Genomic DNA, 19,363 nt, shown 5'->3' with positions numbered 1-19,363 from the left:
TAAATCTGAAGTTTATCCTGAAAGCAAAGAAGAGATGTTTAAGCACAGGACTGACATTATTAGGTTTATGTTAGAGAGATCTCGCTGGAAGTTGGGTGAAAGAAGGATTAAAGGAAGAGACTGGAGGCAGGAAGGTTAGTTCACAACATTCACTGAACACTTGTTTGCTCCAATTATATAATCAGGTCTGTTTTTTAATTGAGAACTCCTTGAAAGCCATGGCAGTCATATTCATCTTTTCATTCTCCCCTTCTGCAGCCAACATTGAGCTAATATATGGAAGCTAATGACTACTGAATTATGCTGAATTGACATTTTCTCCCATTGCAAAAAGGACATTTCCCAGAGTGAAATCTTTGCCACCTCTGGAAAACCATCATGGCCCCGGGGTCTATGCATGAGATAGGGAGATAAACAGACTTGAGGAGACATGACTCCATACTAGAAGATCACAGGCCTCATGAAAGACCGGCACTTGGGCTGACTCGGCACTTGGAGAAACTGCTGAGGATGTACATGTCGGACCAGCCTGACTGAGTCCACATCTCCAGGCCATGGCTAGATGAATCAGTGGGTACCAGTCACACCCCAGGCAGTGTTGGGAGGTTGGCTGTGGATGACTGCCTGGTGGTGAGGCAACTGATCAAGCACATGTGTAAAGACTGATATTGAGTGCCTCCTGCCAGGGAAGTCAGTTTTATTCTTCTAGAGCACAGTTTTCTGGCCTGTTATTGATTTTTTAACAGGTACACAGTCAACAGGAGGGAGCCCAGCACCACTGGGTTGTCAGAAATAAAAATTCAAGAAGTGGCTCTTTACCCTCCACCTCTTTCTAGCTGAGTATTGAAGAACAAAGTGGGAAATAAGACTTGAGTGGAAAAACTACCCATGTGGCTTGAACTCAGGGCCCCATTTAGGGGCATTAGGAAACCTCAGAGTAGAAACAGCAAAAAACAATGTAACTGCAGATTGTAACCCCGGATAATCTGCCTCCTGGGCCGCAAAGAAAGCTAGCTGGTAGTGTAATGAAAATGACACTGATGTTTACAGAGGAAATCCTTCAAATACTAGATATCAGGAAGATGATTTCAAATATACACAGTTTAATATAATTTGTCATAAAAATAGGTAAAAGAGAAAAATCATATGTGATTCCTATAAACACTAGAGAGGTGCTTGAAAAATTCAAAACCCACTTTTTTTTTTAATATTTAAAATAAGAACAGAGAGATGCTGTTTTAACACCAGAAAATATGTATCTTAACCAAAAACCCATCTTGATTATCAGGAAAACAGTAGAAGAAGCATTTCCATTAAGGTCAGAAGAACAACAAGAAGTTCTTTGCCACCACTAATATTTACACTTATTTTGAAGCTACTAACCAACACAATAGATAAAATAAAGAAGTAATAAATATAAAAATTGGAAAAGAGGCAATAAAATTATGAGTACTTACAGATAATATTATTTGCTTAGAAAATATTATTTGCTTAGATAATATTAATTGCTTAGAAAAGCAATTAACAAATGTTTAGAAAAAACGGAGAGAATTCATTAAGGGTGGATGGATACAAAATTAATGTACTGAAACTAATAACTTTCATATACTAATAGTCAATTAAAAGATATAATAAAAGAAAAAACATTTACAATATAATCAAAAAAGATTAAAGACCTAGGAATAAAAAAGATCTAGATAAAGAAAACATCTATAAGATCTATATACAGAAAACTTTAAAATGTTACTCAGAGGCAAGGAGAAAGCAAACAAATGGTAGAAGGCATGCTGTGTTCTTTGATAAGAACACTCAATATCATAAAAAACATCAGTTCTCTTAAATCAATCTATAAATTTAACACACTTCCAATAAAAATACCAATGGGACTTTTCTTCAACCAGGCAAGTATAGACAAGCATATTCTAAAGTTTACATACGAAATAAACAAGTAAGAGCAATGCCCCCCCAAAAAAAAATTTTGAGGGGAAAAAAAGAGAGAGAAAAGCAACCACTGGGGGACCAGTCCTACCAGATATTTAATGTTTTAAAAGCTATTAAAAATAGTTTGAGATGGGCTCAAGAGCAGATAGATCAATGGAACAGAGTAGAAAGTTCAGAAATAGATGCAAATATATGTGAGAATATATGTAGGCCATTATTCAATAAATGATGTTGTGTCAACTGGGTAGCCATCTGGGAAGAAAAATAAAGTTGGATCCATACCTCACATCTTACATGAAGCTAATTCTAGATGTTTCAAAGATTTAAATGTGAAAGAATAAAAACATAAAAATAAAAGAAGTAAACAGAGGAGAATAGCTCTTTATATTTCAAAATGGGGGAGAGGGTGATTCTAAGTCTGACAGAAAACACACCCTGATAAATGAGACTACATAAAAATGATTATGTTTGACTTCTTATGTCAAAGGAAAAACAATGTGGGGAAGATGCTTGCAACTCATACCACAAATAAATGATTAATTGCCTTTAAGTGATAAAGAACTCCTACAAATCAATAAGAAAGATAAGCAGATAGTTCTTGGAAAGGAAATGTGAATACCTCCTAAACAATTATTAAGATGTTTCAATATCATTCATAATATAGAACGCAAATTAAAACCACAGTGAGATATCATTTATCACCTATCGCTCTGGCAAAGATCAAAATGTTTGGTAACATTGTGTGGGCCAGCGTGTGGAAAAAGCACCACCCCATACGTGGCTGGTGGGACTGGACTATGGATTGTCAAAACACCCATGGAGAACAGTATGGCACTATCCATCGAAATTTTAAATACATATGTCTTTTGATCCAATCATTCCTCTTCTAGGAATTTATTCTACTTGTTTGAAATGAGATATGTTCACTGAAACGTTATTTGTACTAGCCAAGTTTTAGAAACGATACATATCAATGGAGAACTGTTTGATTAGATTATAATATATGCATATGCAGTTTTTTTATAGTTGCAGCAGCCTCATCTGTACTAAAATAAAATTATTTCTATGATACATGTTCAAGTCAAAAAAGCAAGGCATAAGGGCTTCCCTGGTGGCGCAGTGGTTGAGAATCTGCCTGCTAATGCAGGGGACACGGGTTCGAGCCCAGGTCTGGGAAGATCCCCCATGCCGAGGGGCAACTGGGCCCGTGTGCCACAACTACTGAGCCTGCGCGTCTGGAGCCTGTGCTCCGCAACAAGAGAGGCCGCGACAGTGAGAGGCCCGCGCACCGCGATGAAGAGTGGCCCCCGCTTGCCGCAACTAGAGAAAGCCCTCGCACAGAAACGAAGACCCAACACAGCCAAAAATAAATAAGTTAAAAATAAATTAAAAAAAAAAAAAAGCATTGCCTTGAAACAAAAAAAAAAAAAAAAAAGCAAGGCATAAAAAATACAGAAAAGTAAGAAAATATGCACTTGTACATGCATAAGCTACCTCTGGAAAAATAAACAAAAAACTGGTAATAGTGAGTGCTTCTGTAAAAAGAACCAGGATGGCTAGGAAACAAGGGTGGGAGGGTAATTTATTTTTCACTGAGTACCCTGATGTGTCTTTTAAGTTTTGTAGCATAAGCACCACCTATTAAAAAAATAATAATACAATGTAATTTTTAAAATATGTACCACCACCACCCCTCCCTGGTACTGATTCAATTTGTGGAATTGTGAATGGTCTGTCCAGGCACAGATTCAAAAAATCTGGAGACTGACAGGGGTCTTACATCACCCAGTCCAGCCTCCACTATGACCACTAAATCACCCCTACAATCACGTAAGTAAAAATAAGGTCCACAGACCAGCAGCAGCAGCATCACCTGACAGCTTGTTAGAAGTGCAGAAACCCAGACCCTGCCTCAGACCTACTGTATAAAAACTGCTTTAACAAGAACCCCAGGTGATTTCTGTGCACATTCAAGTCTGACAAGGACTCCCCTACTATGCTCCTGTCACATCACCAGGGAAGGGAAGGGGAGATGGCTTCCTTCTTAATTTGCCTATTCATCTTTAATAATTACCATATACTGAGTACCAGTATGTGCCAGAAGGTCACAAAAGTAGTTAATCTTCATTAATCCACACAAAAATTCCATGAAGCACGTCGCCTCCCAAGGTGAGGAACAGGTACCACTGGCAGTGTGAGAGACAATTCTAGGCAGAACACCTAAACTGTATACCATTTTCCTACAAAGTGAGAATACTGTTCCCTTTTCAAATCTTTTCGATGCTTTTAATTATTCAAAAAGAAAGTCACACTTCGGTGCTATGTGTCTTTCATGGCACTTTAAATTTTTTATAATCCCTCCATCTAACTATTTTCCCCTTTACAACTTGCACACTCTCTCTCAACAACTCAGTTACTGAGTTATTATAAGGAGTCTTCTTGTAGCTTCCTCTCACTGGTTTCGGATCCACATACAGAAAAGAACTGAGAAGAGAACTTGACCAATGAGATGTTAAAATGTTCTCCAGTGGGAAGATAAATAAATAGGTGGTGACGGTGCAGAAGTAAGAAGGCAGATCAACAGAAAGCAACAGGTAGTTCAAAACCAAATTCAAGTTTAGTTTAGACCATGATCAGCATGTAACCTCTCAAATCAGAAGAGGAAAAAATTTGATAAGTGGCATTAACTGGATAATAAATTGGGAAAATGTACACAAACAAGTATTGGATGGATTAATGATTTAAACGTGAACAAAGCATATATCAATATGTGTATTATCTTAGAACGGGGAGGATATTCCTAAACACAGCACTCAAAGCACAACCTGAAGGATGAAACTGATTTAAAACTTTTAAATTTCTGTATATCCCAACCATCATAAAGTTAAAAGACAATTAATGACATCATAACTATTCATAAAATAAAAATCTTACAAATCAACAGGAAAACAAACCTTCTGCATTTCAAATGGGCAGAGAAGAAGAGCAAACAAGTCCAAAATATGAAATACAAATATCAAAAAATACACAAAAAAGTTTATCACCATTAATTAAATATATGCAATGTTAAACACTATGATTATCAACAATAAATTAGAAAATATTAAAGAGCACTGAACTTGGAGATGTGAGGATATAGAGAAATGGGCATGATTATATACATATACTGGTGGCAGAAGTTTAAATTGGTATGATGTTTTCAACCAGTTTGGCTATTTGTACTTTAAAAAGAATTATATTTATATATATATATGCATATATATACATATATATATATATATATATATATATATATATATATATATATATGCATATATATATATACACACACACACACATATATATACATATATATACATACACACACACACATATGTACATAGTTTCATTTAGCAAATGTAGTTCCAGAAATTTAGCTTGTGGAAATAAAGGTTGGAAAAGAGTTAGGAAGGAAGGAAGGAAGGAAGGAAGGAAGGAAGGAAGGGAGGGAGGGAGGGAGGGAGGGGAGGGAGGAATAAATAAATAAATGAATGGAGGGAGGGAAGAAGAAATGGAAGGAGGTAGGAAGAGGAGGGGGTACATTTAAATATCCAACAACAGGAAATTGGTTGAATAAATTATGGTCTAGCTGTCTAATGGTATACAGTGCAATCATTTTACAGATCTTATAGAAGCAGATTTATTAACAAAAAATGGTCATGTATTACTGAGTGAGGAGAAAAAGATCTAAAAAACATTTTCAAAGCAATCTGTGTGTGTGTGTGTGTGTGTGTGTGTGTGTGAAATATATAAAAATATGTGCACAGGATTTTTATTACTGCATTGTGATGATAGCAAAAACTAAACAAACTTGAAACAACCTAGATTCCAAACAAAGCAGACTGGTTAAGTGACCTAATTATAGTATAGCCATACCACAGGTATTAAAAAGAAAGGGGTATATCTGTAAGTGCTGATATGGAAAGATATCTGAAATATTTAGCAGAAAAACCAAGGTAAAATACAGCATGAAAAATATGATCTCATTTGTGGAAATAAAAAAGACACATAGCTACGGATATGATTTCATATACATATATATCTTTGAAAAAACTATAAACAGTGGTTAATTACACAGATGGAAGCCTAGCTCAGGGGAATGGAAAGGGAGACTCATCATTTTATACCTTTCCATAGTGCTTGAAGTTTTCCTATATGCACGCATTATTATGTGTATATACAGGCTCAATGGCTCATAGAAAAGAAATTATATATATATATATGTAAGGATAAACCCCAAAATGCTAATAGTGATTATCACTGGCTATTGAGATTGTATTTTTATCCTTTTGTTTACATTTATTTCCCTATTTTTCTATAGTTAACACATTAATTATATAGTTAATATATAGTTAATATATTTTAATCATTTCAAAAATAACTGATGACATGGGGAAAATATTATATAGTATATTTAAAAGGCAGAATACAAAATATTATATAAACCTTGATTTTGTTTTAGTATATATTTACATATGCATAGAAAATGACTGGAAGGAAATGTATAGAACAGAATTATCTATCAGTGGGTTTAATGGGCAATCTTTATTTTATTCTTTATACTCTCCCTGTTTACCAGTTTTCCATATTCAATATTCACTATTTTATAATCAGAAAAATACATGTTTTGAAATAAAATGGGAAAAAAAGGAACTTAACCATCCACATGTTGGAATAATTTGATTCAACAGGATGGAGGAACAACAGAAGAAGAGGACTCTTGGCATTAATAGACAAAAGCAAATATCACAGCCTCCATGGGCAAAGCTGGCATTAGTTGGGAGGTGAGGTACAGAGACTAAAGGAGTTCCCTTGATGTATACTCAGAGAGCACTAGAATCTTGAAATTGGAAGAGATTTTCTAGATTACTTAACTACTTCCTCTAGTTGAACTCTGATCTTGCAGAGGCCTCTGTTGCTCCAGCTACGTGAGGAATGATGACCTGGTCCTTCACTAGTCAACATCCTTGGGGACAGGAAGGAAAAGTAGGTACCAGCATTGTGCACTAATGGGACCAGCCTGCTCCCTGGGATAGCCCAGTTCCCTGAATATGTCTTCCAATTATTCACCTTCCTAATATATGCGAAGTGTTAGATATAGTGGATCAGCCCCTACTTCACCTTCTCCCAAACTCTGGCTCCTCTGCTTCCCCTCTACAGTACTTGTCTCTGCTGGGACACGAGACAAAGTAGGAAGTTTCTCTAGGAGAGCCTTCTCCCATGACTTAAGGCCCAAAGGCAATGATTACCTAAGTGTATTCTACAGAGAAGCACAGGGCTCATGGGAGCATCTGACAGAGCAGTCATACCCCCGATGCTCTGCCTATGGGGGCAAACACTCCACTTCCCTTCAGTTGCAGCTCAGTTCAGATAGCATTGGGACGCTCTCTTGTGACCAACCTCACACATTACTCACTCCTGCACATGTAGGTGGAAGGCAGTTTGCCACCGCACTGTTTCCATGGGTGTTGGCACACAAGGACATTCCATTAAGCCCAAAGAGCAAAAAGCACTCCTTTGAAAAACAAGGCAACCAATTTTGAAGGGAACCTATCTGTGGGTAGGAATGAAACAGTTAAAATTGCAAAATCCCCAAAGAATATCAAGTAGGTGATTTTCACTCACAGCTTCTGCTGCCCAGGGAGACATTTGCAAGCGGGAAATAGGAAGCAACCATTAAGAAAAGAACTTGTGGGTCATGATGGAGGGTATCCATGTAGCCCTCAAACCAGAAGCTGGTTTTCCTCCAATAAAGTCAGGGATATTCATAAATACCTCTCTGGTCATCAAAGTGCAAGAGGCAGGGAAAGAATAATTTGCATATGGGAGGGGGAGGACAAGGCTAGTGCTCACCTCCTAAATATAATTAGTTCACACCCATCTGTGTGGTGGCAAATAGAAATAGTTCACTGTGGTTATCAGTCCTCGGTGTGCATTAGAATTATCTGGGATGCATCTAAAAATTACAGATAACTAAGCCCCAAAGATTTTAATTTAATTGGTCTGGGACCAGGGGTGGGCATTGGTGCTTTTTAAAAGACTCCCCAAGAGATTCTAATGAATAGCTGAGATGCAAGTCACTGAGCTAGTGCAATAGAAGTCTAAGGGGTGAAACATGTACACATAAAGGAACAGTCTATGAGCAATGAGGCTGAGGCCCAAAATTGGCCCCTCCAATCTGCTTCCACTCAGTTGCCAGAGGGGTCTTTCTAAAAGAGATATCTCATCACCCTACTCCACCGTTTGTTTAGAACCCCTGAGAGATCCCCATGGTCTATGGGATAAGAGCCTCCTTAGCCTAACCTATAAGACCTCTCATGATCCAGCCCCTGCCCTCCTCTTCCTGTTCACACTCCATGCTCCCATGATGCCAGACTATTTATTTTTCCTTAAAGTGTCATGCTTTGTTAGGTCTCTGCCTTTTCTGTCTGAAATTTCTTCCCTCACTCTTACACCAGACTCACATACCTATATTTTAAGGCTCATGTCAAAAGGTTCCTACTTCCTATCACTCCAGTAAAATGGATCTCACTCTTCTCTATGCCTCATGTACAGACCTCTCTTTCAGCATACTATTACTGTGATTGGACATTTGCCTGTGTCCCCACTAAACGAAGCCCCTTGAAGCTCAGGGTCTCTAAGGATTAGGTTCCCTAAGAACCTAAATTAATGCACTGCCTGGAGATACCACACTCATAAGATCGTAAGATCAGGCTGGCCCTTAACATTTGTAGAGCCCAGGTTAAGAATACAAACAGAGGCCCAATTTGCAGATGTCTCAACTATTGAAGTTATAAGCCAAGCCAGCCTCCTATTAAGTAAAAAATGCACTATCTTCCTATCTTGAAAAATATACCCTCAACAGTGTGGAAGGCCAGGTTCAAGTTTAGACTTCAAAGACTCTTCAGGGAATCTACAGGAGAACTGGAAGACCCAGGGAAAACAGAACCTTGCTCCAGCCTCTGGCTTGCCCCCTTCCCTTCCCCGAAACAGCTCTTACCTTCAGGGTGAGGAGTCTCTTGTACACATAAGTGGTTGCCCCGGCCCACGTGTCCAGACACCATCCCCACCCTCCCAAAACAATCACTCTTTGGCCACCCGTCAGGCCTAGGAGTTCACCTAGTGATGCAGTAAACCCAAGGGAGAATGGACCTGAGAAAGAGGCCCACACAGGATCTAGAAGCAGGATCTGAGTTGCTTGGGCAGAAAATTCAGAGTTCAGAGCATACGTGGAGAGCTAGAAGAAAGCCAGAGTGGGGCCCTCTAAAGCTTGGAACCCAGGGCAGAGGCCCTTCTTGTACAAATCCAAGGGCAGTTCTGTTTAAGACTCATTTCAAGTATCATCACCTCATCCAAGAAGCTTTCACAGATTCCCCAAGCTAGGACCTGTCCCTCTCTACTCTCAAAGCACCTTGTAGGTATATCAAATTCCGCACCTAGCCAGTGTATTACAATCACCTGTACCTAGGTCTGTCATCTCACTACAACTAGAGGCTTCCTGAAAACATGGACTGTACCTTATTCATCACTGTGGACCCCCAGGAATCTAACACAGAGCATGGTATAGAGCAGGACCTTATCCATTGACCAATGAATGAATTCATGAAACAGATGATGATGGAGAGGATATTCAACAGACCAGACACTAACTCCCTTTACCTCTCCAGCCTATGAATTTTACCAGAGATCTTTTGAAGACAAAGTAGCAATTAACATTGGCAACTGTAATAAACTTTAGTTCCACCCATATATAATTTTTGATTGATTACGAACACACTGCCTGTTGAGAAACTGAATTGCTTCATTTCATACTGGATTCACTTCTCAAATAATCTTTTTCCTATCCTCATAAAGTGATTCCCCACCCCCGCAAAAAAATGCCACTCTGAGGTCCTGTTGAGGAGGAGGACACAAACTGTGAGCACATGGGGTAATCTCTGAGCAAACCAAGAGAACAACACCTCTCATCAACAGGACTTGAACTGAGCTACTTCCGATCAAGTGAGAAGGGCCCTTTCTCCTACTCACATCCCTTCTTCCAAAGGACATTCCAAGACTTAAGAACCACCTAAAAGAAGGCGTTTCCCTCCAGTAGTGAATGCTTCCACTAAATCTCTGGATGATGACAGAAGCAATTTGCAGATGAGATTAGAGTAACTCTTCTATGGTAGTATGCCTTTTGATTCACGTAGCAGTGGCTGAATCTTCAGTCTGCTGGATTTTTTTTTTTTCATCATCTGCCAATTCACCCAGAGATATTCTGAAGTTGTGCAATGGGTAGATTGTAATCGCCTGCACCCAGGAAGCAGCAGAAGAGTGAGCGTAGTGAGTCACAGACCACAGCAAAGCCCTTCCGTGCATGTTGGGCTCACCTGGCAAACCCAGAGGATGTAAAGTTGACAGCTTGACAAGGATTATCTTTGTTATTTGTCAACAAACAGCAGTGACCATTGCAAATCTTGGCAACTTGACGTGGAGAGGCCTCGAGGGAAGAAATGGGGGAGCAAGTAAATAAGATAATGAAATACCCCATTCTCCAGATGACTGGCTGTCAGACAGGTGTGTCAACAAGAATTTTTATCTCACCCTAATGACCTATTTATCACGTTCAAGGCAATAGGAGGATGTTCCTTTAGTGAGTGGGACCCTCAAGTAAATATGAATAATCGACTGGCTTTGAAATGAAGACTTAAATATCTGGCTCTATTAACTAACAGTTGTGTGACTTCAGGCAAGTCAGGTGACATCTGAGCATCTAGTTCCATATGTCTATAAAATGGAAGTAATATCTGCCCCGCCTGACCCATAGGATTGTTGTAAATATCAAACAACATAATGAAAGTTGAACAGTTTGTAGCTACAAAGTTCAGTACAAATATTATTTTTATCACCATTATTTTTGGTACTAATAGAAGTTATCCAAAAATCAAATCTGGAGAGACTGGACAGAAGCTGATTTGATTGCATTATGTCCACAGAAATAAATGCATTTATAAACTAATGTGTAGTCATCAGAATGTCTGCTGTTTACTATCTATTCTATTTCCAACATGCAAAAAAGTATAGAAAAATGCCACCCCTGGCCTCTCATGAGGGGCTTAGCACCAGCCCATCCGCACAGCTTCACTCCTTATGATTCAATTAAGCCTTCTTTCAGTCAACAGTTACTAAACACACCTTGCAGGCCAAGCCCTTTGCTGGTCAATGGACATACTAACACAACCAAGACAGCCATGTTTCCTGTTCATGGTAAAATCATGGAGAGAGACAGGTAAAACATTCAGAACACTACATGTTAGAGGAACTTGTATACAAGCTAGGGAAAGTGGGAACAAAAGACAGGAACAGTCATTTCTACTTATCCAATCAGGAAAGCTTCAAAGAAGAAGTGAGTCTTGAACCAAGTCTTAAAAGAGAAGCTGGCCTTCACCAGGCAGATGGCAGCAGGGAGGAATGCCCAAGAGAGGAAACTGTGAGAGCAAATGCTTTAGTGTTCTGGGGGAATTGAAAATTATCTGACTATGGGAGGAAAGGGGACAGTATTAGAGAAAGGTAAAGGGACAGGCAAGAATCATCATAAAAGCCTAAGTATGAAAGCTGACATTTACCCTGTAAGCAGTGGGGATTTAAGGAAACATTTTAAACTTGGCTATGGCATGATTATATTTCCACTTTAGAAAAACGTCTTTTATGTGCTTTGAATATGGCATAGAAGAAGAAAAGCCTAGAAGCTGGAAAGCCCACAGAAGAATGCTTTTCCTGCTTATTTTTTTATATATCAGAATCCTTCTTTCAAGTCAAATCTTAAGTGGGATCTTGATGAAATCAAACAAATAAAAGCAGAGCTGCTCTGGTAGAAGCAGGAGTCCAGGATCAGGAGTCATACCTATATGGCCTCCTTTCAGCCCCACAATAGTACCTGAGGCCCTTCTATGAAATCTTAAGGCTCTTAATATTGGAAAATGGTGTGTGTTAAGAAGACAAGAATGGCCCAGGTGAGAGATGAATAAGAGCATAAATGGAGGGCTTCCCCGGTGGCGCAGTGGTTGAGAATCTGCCTGCCAACGCAGGGGACACGGGTTCGAGCCCCGGTCTGGGAAGATCCCATATGCCGCGGAGCAACTAGGCCCGTGAGCCACAATTACTGAGCCTGCGCGTCTGGAGCCTGTGCCCCGCAACAAGAGAGGCCGCGATAATGAGAGGCCCGCGCACCGCGATGAAGAGTGGCCCCCGCTTGCCGCAACTAGAGAAAGCCCTCGCACAGAAACGAAGACCCAACACACCCATAAACAATAAATAAATTAAAAAAAAAAAAAAAAGAGCATAAATGGAGACAGGATCAAACCCACAGTTCCTGGTAATGGACTAGTTGGAGGGGACAAGGAGAAGAAGAAATCCAGGAACAACTGCAGGGTCTGACTGGGACAACTGGGTGGATGATGGGCAGCCAAGAAGGGTGGGCAGGTTTGAAGAACAATTAGTTCAGGTATGGCATGTTGGGTTAGAGGAGCCTGTGACGCATCAGGTGAGGACATCAGGTAGGCAGCTCAGGGGGAAAATCTGAGCTGGAGGGAAAAGATGCGGGAGTCAAGAGCAGGGCCAAGAGCAAAGATGAGATTACTGTGGAAGAGTGGGGAGAGAGAGAAGAGAAGGTGACATGGATCAGACCCCTCAAATCTCCTATAGTTGAAGAGTAGAAAGCTAAAAACCTGGAGTCAGAAATAGGAAGAAAACTGGAAGAAAGTGGCACCCAGAAACCAAGGTACGAGAGGATCTCAAGATTGTTCTGTGTGAAGCCCCAAAGTAGCATTCCAACTCCTCCAGGACCTGTCACACAAAGAGACAGTGATGCCAACAGGGAGGGGACTGAAAGATAAATTCACCTTGATTCTTGGGAAGACACTCTTCCCACAGTCAGAACCAAAGAACAGATATTCAATTTCTAGTGTGTCATGTCCTTGAAGAAGTGTCAAGTCCAATGCTGGATAATTAGGCAATAGTCCCCAGAAAAGAGTAGTGATTTAGAGATTCCAGTAATTGAAAGGGCCTCACAGTTCACCTCGTCCAATTATACCTGTGTTAAGTGGTCACTGCATTTACCTAACATTAGTAATAACGATAATGATAATGGTATACAGTATACACAGTGTTTTATATGTGCTGCCTCATTTGATTCTCCTCATAGTATCCCTCCAAGTAGTTAAGTGGTAGCTTATCTTCTATAAAATGCTCACTACCTCACAAGACAACTCACTCCATTTTCAAAGCATCTCTGTTAAAAAGTCCTTTCTTGTTGAGCTAGAATCTTCCTCCTTGTAGTTTTCCCATTAGTTCTGCCTCTTAGGGCCACAGACAAAGCTGGTTTATTTAAAGATAAAAACCATGCTCTCTCCCAGTCTCAGCTCCCTCTCATCTTCTCTCTCCTTCCCCCACCATGGAAACATGTCAATCACCTCCTTCAATCATTCCTTCTAGGGCATGATTTTGAGTCATTGCATCATTCCTTGATAGCTCTCCTTCAAAAAGGTTACATGCCTTAGCATTCTAGGCCAGCATAGAGAAGATAAATGCTTCAGCTTTTTGAGTAACTAGGTAGTAACCATGCAGCACTAATCTGGAAATGGCTGTCAGGTCTCCATCTGTCCACTCAGTTCAGCACCTCCACCCTCAGCCCTTTCGTCCGTGCTTAGCTTTTCCTGGAGTGGGAAGATTCATCCAGGTTTCCTACTGCTAATGCTTCTGCCTTTCTCCCAACCCAGCCTCCACTTCCAGTGTGAAAAGCTGGGAAGATAACTAACCCTTATTACCACCTACTAGGGGCCAGATGCTGGGAGAGGTACACTTTCATGTGACTCATCTCACTTAAGTCTCATGACAGCTCTGCAGAATAGTAACTTGTTCAAGGTCACATAGGAAATAAATGATGAAATAGGCATTCAAACCCAGGTCTTTCTGAATCTAAAAATCACCCTCATTGAAATCTACAGCTGTACTGTCCAGTACAACAGCCATTTGCCACATCTGGCTATTGCACATGTGAAATGTGGCTGTCTGAATTGAGATGTGATATAAGGGTAAAATATACAACAGATTTTGAAGACCTAGTTCAAAAGAAGAATGCAAAACATCTCATTAAAATTTTTATGTTGAATACATGCTATTTAATGCAATGTGGTGACCTAAATGGGAAGGAAATCCAAAAACGAGGGGATATATATGTATAGCTGATTCATTTTGCTGTACAGTAGAAACTAACACAACATTATAAAGCAACTATACTCCAATAAAAAGTAACTTTTAAAAAAAACTAGGGTAACTGGGAAGGAGATTACAATAATGATAGTCCACAACATCTAAAAAAAAAGTAAAAAACATAAAATTTTAGAACTGAATGATATTGGAATTGCAATATATCATAATGTATGAAATGGTGCTAACTTGGTTTGAGTCAAAGTTATATCTTTAAATGTTAATATTAGAAATAAAAAAGCTGAAAATTTTTAAAAATTTATGTTGATTACATGTTAAAATAATAATATTTTTATATATTGGGTTAAATAAAATATATTTTTAGAATTAGCTTCACCCGTTTCTTTTTACTTTTTTTAATGTTGCCACTAGAAAATTTAAAATTATATATGTGCTTTGATTTGTGGCTTGCATCGTATTTCTTTTGCACATCATTGATCTAGAACACTAGAATGAAAAGTTTCAACTCTTTGGAAATTACTATCCTAATATAAGAGCATGTAAGTCAAGGAGTACCCATTTAATTAGTTTAGTATCAGATGGGATTAGAAGTTCTTGACCAGTGATGGAATCTGAGCTTTACCTTTCTGCATTCTATCATTGTTTTATGTTTTATTTTATTTTTCAAACTTCCCAGAGGCTTTGCATGAACATAGTTCTATAAATAAGTGAAATAAATCCATATCTCTTTTAGCCATAAGGACATGTATTTTTTTCATCTGACATGTGTTACAATATGTCATAATATTCCACAAAACTTACTGTAACTGGATAACACCATGTATGGTCAAACTGGGAATCATCCTTAGAAGGAATGGCTGAAGCTTTTAGAGGAAATAATCCTATATATGATATTTTTTGTGTTTTGCTGGAATGAGTTTTATATTTTTATTGCTCTGCACATTTGGCAAACAAGGAAACAAAGAATTATTTTAAACACAGAAGTTCCAAATCAGAAACTGAGACATAGTAATTGAAACCAAAATTAGCTTAAGTGGTCACTGGGTTTACTATTTGACATTAATAAAGATGATAATAATATGTAGCATATCACAGTGTTTAATATATGCAGTCTAATTTAATCCTCACAAAAGCCCTTGAAGTGGGCCATAGTAGTCTAAATATGCCCATTTACCAAGTGAAAATTTGAGGCTCCAGAAAGTTAAGTGAATGGAACGTAGAGTTTCTGAGTCCAAGTCTGGTCATCTTTCCCCTTTGTCCCACGTTGGATCATGAAATTACAAGTCTGACAGTTATATTGTCTGGGGCTTAGAGAGAGTTTCTTACTATGGGGTAAAAGATTTATTACCAGATTAATTTAGATGCCACAGGAAAGCACCTGATTTGGTAATGGGTGTAGGGTGATTACTCAGTAAACATAATTTTCCTTGCTTTTCCCATACCAAGAAAATCCTTTTGATAGATAACGCTACAAAATGATCACTTATCCCTATTCTTATTTTTTGGGTTAAGGATACCTGCCTTCCTTTTGCTGAGTTATTTGGATGCTTTGTGTCCTCATCATTGCTGTCATTACATTGCTGTAACCCCCTGGTAAAGAGAACTTTGACTTAAACCCTCAAAATCCAGGTGAAGGAAAATTAAAGAATAAGAAACTACTTGCTGATGATTATCATATGTATTATTATCAAGATTAAACCTGTTCATGGTGATTTGACAAACCATCAGGTTCTCTACGAAATCCTCAGGACCCCATCACCTACCAAAACCTACAAGGATGAAATGCAAAAATGCCAGTCATGGAAGCCTGCCTATAGCTTGGGGGTCAACCCAAGCTGCCAAAACAAGGCTTTGATATGAAAGAAACACAGAATCATCCATTATGACATCAACATATAATACTAATTATCATAATAATGACTTACATTTATAGTTACTTTAGAGTTTAAGAAATGCTTTCACCTCCATAATCTCATTTAACTCCCAATTTACAGATGTGGAAGTTGAGATGTTACAAATCTTGCAGAACTAGCCCAACAACACAAGCTGCCTGCCTCCAATTATGTCAGTTGGGAATTTTTCAATTGCAAAGCTTTAACATTAAAAATAAGTTTTTGACTTCTGTAACAGAAAAGTCAGGAAATGGTTCTGGATACAAGGAAGCTTGATCAGCTCAATGATATGACCAAGAACCTGACTTGTCCCATCTTTTTTCCTCTGCCTTCTACGGGGCCAACTTCACCCTAAAACCAGCCTCCATCACGGTTGCAAGATGGCTGTCTATAACTGCAAGAGCCTGATGATTCTTCATCCACATCCAGCAGGAAAGTTTTTGCCCCAATATTCCTGGCAAAATCCTGAGACTCACTCTAATTGGAATAACTTAGGTTACATGTCCCCCTCCCCCAAAGCAATCATAGAGGCCACGGGAAGATATGCACTCCTTCTCCTGGAGCCTGGGGTACAGGCAGCTTCTGTGGAACTACATGAAACCCCACAGGAAATCAGGAGCCCTTGAGAAGGAAGAAGGGACAATGGATGCTAGAGAGGCAAATCAACAAATGTCCACTATACCAGTCTAGGCTTTTCCCATTAATACACAGTGGTGAGGAAGATAAAAAATAGGGTAAGTGGATGGTAAACACAGATGTCCTGATATATTTTTGTAGCACTGGAGTTGGACTGGAGAGTCTCTGTATACATGGGGATTTTCCTCCTGGTAGGTGTATTAAGCTGAGTAGGCTAAAAGTTACTTAAAAGATTTGCTCCCTAAAGCACTTAGTTACCCTGAGTTCCTGAAGCAAAAGAAGACCAGGAGACATGTCAACACCAAAGCTTATCCAACAATTGTGCAAAAGATAATGCTTTCCCTATGCTCCCTATGCATAAGAGCTAGGTGATGGCAGTATCTTGACAGACCTCACTAAAAACTAAGAGGCTGACTCTTGCCTGGTACTGGGACCAAATGTTTTACATTCATTTAGTGCTTACAACAAACTCTATGAAGTAGGGACTAATTACCATCCCCCATTTCACAGATGAGGAAACTGAGGATCAAAGACGTTAAATGATTTACCCAAGCTCGCTCAGGATAGGAATGCAGCTCCATTTCAGAGTCTATGCTCTTAAACATTGTGCCACTCTGTCTTAGGTGGTCAATGGCAAATTTTGCTACTGTCTGGCTCTCTTGGAGACTCGTGACATTTGCAGGCAGATTCTTGAAAATCAAAACCCTTCTTTCATCACAATGCACACCTTATAGGAAAAAGGAAGTCCTGGAGCCCCTAGAATCCACCTTCAGACTCTTCCACTATTTTCATATGTTCAAGAAAGTAGCAGGGTTCTGGGACCCACAGACCTGTGTTCAAATCCTGACTTTGCTACTTACCAGCTATTTGACTTTTAACAAGCCAATTAACCCTGTGAGCCTAACCTTCTTTACCTGTAAAATATAGATATTACCTGCTCTCTGGATTGTCTGAAACATAATTAGGGTCATAGGCTAGCACAGAGAAAATGTACAGTAATTATTAGCTTTTTCCTCCTCTCCCATTATGTCTTTCATCTTTCCACTTCCTTTGAATATGGCTGTACCTGTTTAAGGATAGGAAGCTCAGAACATGTTTGCAGCATTTTCTTTCTTAATATGTGTTCATTCTCAGAACTCTGAGTGATACTATACACCAAATAGGACAATTTTATTTAAAAGCTGTCACTCTTTCTTGCTGAAGTTTTAAGAATCTTTTTCCTTTCCTATTGCTGGAATGGTGGACAGAAAAATAAGAAAACATTTTTTTTCATTGAACTCTTTGGGCTTGTTTTCAAAATGGATTTACATGCTCTTTTGTAGAAAGGCAGTAGTATAGCTCATTTAAAGCGGGGGGGGGGGGGGTGTCTTTTGCAGTGATAAGAAAGGTCGGTGGCTAATTCAGGCCTTAATGAGTTAGCTTTTACTATGTAAGCTAATTAGTAAACTCAAGTTCCCAGGGCAAGGAGCTAAGATAAAGAGAGGTAGCCAGGTAGTCTAAAAAATGCCTCTGGAAAAAGCACATCATTGGGAAATCATGCTGTTGATAGACATTAATCACTTTTTCTTCTAGTTTCTGCCAAATTTTGGAGCATAGAAAATAATTTCATTTTTGTTTTGTTTTGCTATGTTTCTCCTGAGCTAAGAGATGGGAAGAAACTGGGCAACTACTTAATCAGATCCACGAGCATTAGTGCCTAGGGAAGCCCATGGATGTCAAAGGAGCAAAGACTTCTGGCAGAATAAAACTTGGTGGAGGGCTTCCCTGGTGGTGCAGTGGTTGAGAATCTGCCTGCCAATGCAGGGGACACGGGTTCGAGCCCTGGTCTGGGAAGATCCCACATGCCGCGGAGCGGCTAGGCCCGTGAGCCACAGCTACTGAGCCTGCGCGTCTGGAGCCCGTGCTCCGCAACAAGAGAGGCCGCGATAGTGAGAGGCCCGCGCACCGCGATGAAGGGTGGCCCCCGCTCGCCGCAACTAGAGAAGGCCCTCGCACAGAAACGAAGACCCAACACACAGCCAAAAATAAATAAATAAACAAATGTGGGGTTTAAAAAAAAAAAAGAATGAATCTGGCCCTTTAAAAAAAAGAAAAGTTGGGGCTTCCCTGGTGGCGCAGTGGTTGAGAATCTGCCTGCCAATGCAGGGGACACGGGTTCGAGCCCTGGTCTGGGAAGATCCCACATGCCGCGGAGCAACTAGGCCCGTGAGCCACAGCTACTGAGCCTGCGCGTCTGGAGCCCGTGCTCCGCAACAAGAGAGGCCGCGATAGTGAGAGGCCCGCGCACCGCGATGAAGAGTGGCCCCCGCTCGCCGCAACTAGAGAAAGCCCTCGCACAGAAACGAAGACCCAACACACAGCCAAAAATAAATAAATAAACAAATGTGGGGTTTAAAAAAAAAAAAAGAATGAATCTGGCCCTTTAAAAAAAAGAAAAGTTGGGGCTTCCCTGGTGGCGCAGTGGTTGAGAATCTGCCTGCCAATGCAGGGGACACGGGTTCGAGCCCTGGTCTGGGAAGATCCCACATGCCGCGGAGCAACTAGGCCCGTGAGCCACAACTACTGAGCCTGCGCGTCTGGAGCCCGTGCTCCGCAACAAAAGAGGCCACGATAGTGAGAGGCCCGCGCACCGCGATGAAGAGTGG

This window comes from Eschrichtius robustus, chromosome 10 (assembly GCF_028021215.1).
Source record: "Eschrichtius robustus isolate mEscRob2 chromosome 10, mEscRob2.pri, whole genome shotgun sequence".
Lineage (NCBI taxonomy): Eukaryota > Metazoa > Chordata > Mammalia > Artiodactyla > Eschrichtiidae > Eschrichtius > Eschrichtius robustus.
The sequence above is the reverse complement of the archived record's forward strand: the minus strand, read 5'-3'. Positions refer to the sequence as shown.